Below are 6,432 nucleotides of genomic sequence, written 5' to 3'. Positions count from 1 at the left end.
AAAAAATTAAATTTTACATAGGAATTATAAAATTAAATTGCGCAATTTATATTTGTACTGTATATATTTAAATGTCATAATTATAACCACCCTAAAAAATGTATAATTATGGTCATGTTAGTCGTGCTATGTTTGTCTAGTGATGACTGATAAATCGGCCCATAGTGAATATAATTCGTATATACGCCACTGGTAACCGAGGTTTGAACTACGATTGTAAAACGGGCCCTTAGTGATTTTTCACCATTTCTGATGATTTTTAAAAGATTCTGGTGATTGGTGAAAAACTTTATAGAATCTAGTGAATTTCACCAAACCTATTTTCATACTTTTTAAATTTTCATTCGTACGAGTGACCGTAATTAAGGTATAGCAAATCTTAAATCATTATTATCTTCAACTGTAATTTCTGAATTTTATAATAATTTCTAATTTTATAAAATACTATAAATCGATACTCTTTGATAATATATTATTCGTGTGATTACAGTTGAAATGATGTTACTTTTATGGTAAAAATACTAATTTCTCCTCTGAATTTTTCTGAATACAGGACCTTCTGTAATTTAATAGGAGGTTAATAGGCTTTTACAGGCCCAGTCCGTCCCTGGATAAGCTGCCCATTGGACCATTGAGGTTAAAAGCTTCCCAATTTGTAAGTACTGAGGCTACTAGGATAGTATATGCTACTTATGAAGAGCGTGTACAATATTATTATAACTCATAAACAAGACAGGAATGCTTTTGTAAAATATTTGTCTGAACTTGGATGTACCAATATGAAATAATGAAAATTTATGAATTAGAAAACAGGGCACTACTGCACTAGTGTTCATCAAAACTTCAAGAACACGACGACAAGCATTATCCGAGTTGGTAAAATAGTAGAGTATAGGTACAGTAGGTTACGAGTGGCTCATTGTAATGGATGGTGTTAAATTTGAATTCAATGATATAATATCATTGTATAAGAAAAACGATTAAAAAAGACTGTTAATCAGCCTATGATATTACCATAAGCGTGCGCACAGGGGGGGGGGGCCGGGTGGGCCGTGGCCCACCCTGCGAGACGTATCGAAATTTGTATACATAGTAATACATGATTTAAACATCACAATTTTTGATTTTTTTAGATCATAGAACATTAATTGAGTAGGTGAAAAATAACATTGATAATCAATGATAATAAATTAAATGTCTTTAAAAATAAAATTGATAACATATTACCATTTATATAGTAAAATGATTCTGCGTTTTGTCTATGTTACGCGTAGGCCAGAGAGAGAAAACGAATAGTACGCTGACATCCTATGTTGTTTTGCAGCTCGCGCTCGTACATTTTAAACCTGTATATCTATGAAGATAAAATTAGATAAATAACTAAGAATACCAATTGCATTACTTAATATTAAAATATAACTAAAAAAGAACAATAATTATAATTATTAGGCTTAATCACGTTTTTAGAATTCTCTAAAAATTCATTGTTGTAGATTACACTATGTAAATTACACCATTTAACAGATTACTGCAGATATTAATATTATAATATTATGAATTATTATGCTATTATACCTATTATATTATCTAATGTTAGATAATATACATTATCTACTGCACGGCACCTCCACTTGTATTTTGCAATCTAATTTGAACACTATGTTTTGAGCGAATTTGAAAATCAAATGTTGAAGTATACCTTTACCTATAATATATACTAATTAGTAATTTGTAATTTATATAGTAAATAATGATTTTGTTGAAATTAGAAAAAAATATTAATCGTAAAAACTTATAACATTACACTATTTGATACTTAAAAATTATGATTATTAATTTTTAATCTAAACACAATTAAATTTACAAAATATTTAGACTAATTTTAAGATACTTGAACAATTAGAACCTATCCAAACCTTTCTGTATACTGTATTATAATTTATAAGTAAGACTTATAAGTTGAAAAGATTTATAGTACCTATCATATATTCATACAATTATCAGGGACATATTTACCATAAGGCAGGATTGGCAACTGCCTAGGGCCTCCGTTGCTAGAGTGCCTCGGATTTTTATGAAGGATATTTTTTATTTTTTAGAGTACTACCTATCTTTCATTGTATAAAATAAATATAAGAAACATTATACAAAATAAATAATAATATTATAAATGTATAACATATACCTATGCGGTGACTTATGCATAAATAAATCTAACCATAAACCAGCTAATAAATAATAATCGTTTTTTGCATATGCAATTATTTATCATTGAATTCAAATGTATTTATTTATCACACCCATTATGATAATACGATTAAGCAATTATAGATACAGACGTACAGTGACCTATACAATGACAAGGTACACTCGAAGCCTTTACACGACATTTCCTGGGTTTTAAATTCTGAGTGGAGCAATGTATGTATTGATGTTAGATTCTGAGTGGAACGATGAATGTATTGATTTTACAATGATTTTTTTTTGTATCCGTCATCACCTTTTAGGACAGTAAAAATGCTTAGATTTTCTTCAACAGTATTTTTTCTGATAGGAAAGTGAATATAGTTGGTACTTTGGGGGGTCAAAAGTAAAAATTTCCCAGTAGTTTTCAAAGGTGCCGTGAAAAACAAAAGAAAAATCAAGGAAAAACGGGAACTTTTACGCAAAATCTATTTTCGAGAAAATTGATTTTGGTTTTTAGTGCAACTTTTAAAAAAATAACCGTAGGTGCATGAAATTTTTACTGAATGTTTTCTATACACCATGGGACATTTTCAGTTTCCAATTTTTTTAGTTTTTTATTCTATAAATATTAATAAAATTGTATTTGTTGGGTACAAAAGCTTGAACATTTATTAGAAGGCTACTAATATATTGTTTCAAAGACAGATAAAAAATATTAAAAATCCATTGTCACAATTTTTTTTTTTAAGCATTTAAAGTTCAAATATTGACAAAATACGTAAAAATGACAAAAATTTCCAAATTATTTTGAGTTAGAAATACATAAAAAAATTTTTTTTTAAATCTAAGATTTGAAAATGTAATCCAAGATTCCTCATAAATTTGTCTACATTTATCAAAAAAAAAAAATATCTACAAGAAAGTCAAATTAAATATTTATGAACGTTTGAAATTCATATTTTTACAACATACGATATTCACTCGATTTCTCATGTAATGATTTCCTTATTTTGTTGTAATTAAAATACGAATGACTGTAGATACTTGAAAATTTCACTGAATGTTTATATTAGATTCTGTGTGGAACGATGAATGTATTGATTTTACAATGATGTGTGTTTTTGAAAATTTAATAGAAGGCTCCTAGTATATTGTTTCAAAGGCAGATGAAAAATATTAAAAATCGTTAGTCACAGTTTTTTTTTATAAACATTTAAAGTTCGAAAAATGACAAAATATGGAAAAATCACGAAAATTTGCAAATTATTTCGAGTTAGAAATTCATAAAAATTTTTCTTTTTAAATCTAAGATATGAAAATGTAATACAAGATTCCTTATAAGATTGTCTACCTTTATCAAACAAAAAATATCTATAAGGAAGTCAAATTAAATTTTTATGGGCGTTTGAAATTCAAATTTTTACAACATTTGATATTTGCTCGATTTCTCATGAGACGATTTTCTTATTTTGTTGTAATTAAAAAACGAATGACTGTAGAAACTTGAAAATTTCACTGAATGTTTATATTAGCATTTTCTATATACGATAAAATTTTGAAAATAATTTGACTCTTTTTGAGCTGTTTACGGACATTGTAAGTTTTCAATTTTTTTAGTTTTTTTTTCTATAAATATCAATAAAGTTTTATCTATTGGGCCAAAAAGTGTAAAAAATTGATACAAAGCTCCTGATACATTGTTACAATAGCAGTTGAAAAATATCAAAAATACAAGGGCAAAATTTTTTTTTATAAGCATTTGAAGTTAAAATGTTGACAAAATTTATCAAATTTAAAATTGAATAATTATTTTGTAGTTAAAAATTTATAAAATGTTCAACTTTTATATCTAAGGATTAAAAATTTAAAACAGGATTCCGCGTAAATATTTAATTCTGTTACCAAAAAATCTAAAAAATACATTTACACAGTTTATTTTTATAGTCATTTTAATTTCCAATTTAGACGAAATTACATATTAAAAAACCTGGAATAACTATTTTAGTTATTTTGTTGTGATTGTAATGATTGTATAATATTATTTGTGGGTACTTGAAACTTCTAAATTATACCATTATATATCTATGATAGTACCACGGTTTGTTGTTGATGTATAACGCGTTACCTGATTGATATTGTGATATGATTAATTTGGAATTTATGATTAATACCTATTATAGGTCAATTTTTTTTTAATACTATAGATAAGTATACCTATAATAGGTATGTCTAATACCTAGACTGACAAACCGTCTCCTCTCAGAATCGTTTTTCTTATCCAGTGATATTATATCATTGAATTCAAATGTAATACTATCCATTATACAGTGACCCACTTGTAACCTACTGTACAGCAGAGCGACATACACTTACCCACCTTTTTTTATTTTCATCTTGTTGAAAATATTTAGGTACTTTTTGTAATTTATATACAATTATATTATGGAACTTCAGTACTTGTTACTTTGAATATCAAATAATATTTTTTTTTGCAATAATTAGAAACTCACAATATTTTTAACACGAAGTAATAAACCTTCTTTTTTTAAAAATTAATATAAAGCCATTGTCTACATTGCTAATACCCAAGGATGGGCAAGTTAATGATTTTTTTTAACTCAGTTAAGCTAAGTTAATATGCACCAATAACAAAAAGTTAAAAGTTAATTTAACTATAGGTTAACTCAGTTAAGTTAAAAGTTAATACACACTTTTTGTTAACTTTTTATTAAGTTAAAAAAAAGTTAATTTGTTTATACAACGCTAACATACTTAATTTTTTTCCAACCCAAAACTAAATTATAGACTATAGTGTTTATATTTTATACAGTGTTTCCATATTAGTTAAATTCGAATTTTATACATTTTTTACTTTAAACAATTCATGGTAAATATTTTTTGACATGAAAACGAAATATATTGAAGTAGTGAAATATGATAAAATTAAAAACAAAATAAATTAACTTAACTTACTTCTTGAAATGAAAAATTAACTACCTAGTTAAGTAAAAAGTTAATATAAAATTAACTTATTAACTTAACTTTAACTTTTTAACTCGTTAATGCCCAGCCTTGCTGATATCCACTACTCACACCCAAACCATAAACATTTATTTATATTTATGTTAGCCTGAAGAACTATGCTTGAGAATCAAAAGAAAAGTGTGGCGAATTATTGTAGTGAAATTAAACTACAATCAAACAATTATACAAAACATTTATAGGTATTGTATAGATTGCAAATAGACTCCTATCAGTTTTCAAAATACTATATACGTGTTGCCATATAAGCCGATTGTTTCAAAATTGGCAATAAAATAAATTAGTATAAGGTATATTATAATTTATAATGAATCGTTGTCGATCGGTCACGTAATTTACGGATAAAATTAATTTTTGTTAGTTTAGACCGATTATAATATTATTAGAGAATATAACGTTTTCATCAACTGTGGTTTATTTTAATGTTTTTTAGAGACTCAAGTCTATAATAATTAATTTCTCCTAGAACATGTGTATGACATTCAATTCATTGAATGATACGAGTAGTTTATTATTATTCGACGACGGTCTATACTATATGACGTCAATTAACTTACTACGCGGGTTGTGAACCTATAAGTTTATAGTTTTTTTTCAGAACGAAGCGAATTGATCATAATATTGTAATAATTAACTTTAAAAATATAAAATAATAATCGATAACAAAATTATAACTACACATGGTATTATGGTATATTGGTTATTTATATTATGATTATTACTATATAATATAGTATATATTATATTCTAGATGTACAATGGTATACAAAAAAAGTGTATACTGAATTTATTTTCCTATTTACTTACAAAAAACATGCTTAAAATGAAGTTTTATATTATAGTTATAATACAAATTGAAAATTGTTTACACATTACACATCTATACACAGTTACTTGATTGATTCGAATGTGTAATCGACAATATTTTATTATTATTTACACTTTGAATGATATTCATCAAATTTAATTGCATTGTATGTATTCGTAATTCATAATAATCTACAATTTTGATAATTACTTATCTACGTATTATAATATTGCGTTTTGGGCACAATTGCTTATTTATTATTTATTTGAAACCAAAAATAATATTATTACTCCCAAAACTAGAATGTAGACGCAGTAAAAAAAATATAGTGCATTTAATTGTAGTGAAGAAAGTGACTCTGTGGTAGAGACGATTGTCAGATGATTTGTCCCTCG

This window comes from Acyrthosiphon pisum, chromosome A2 (assembly GCF_005508785.2).
Source record: "Acyrthosiphon pisum isolate AL4f chromosome A2, pea_aphid_22Mar2018_4r6ur, whole genome shotgun sequence".
Lineage (NCBI taxonomy): Eukaryota > Metazoa > Arthropoda > Insecta > Hemiptera > Aphididae > Acyrthosiphon > Acyrthosiphon pisum.
Note: the sequence above shows the minus strand (reverse complement) of the source record.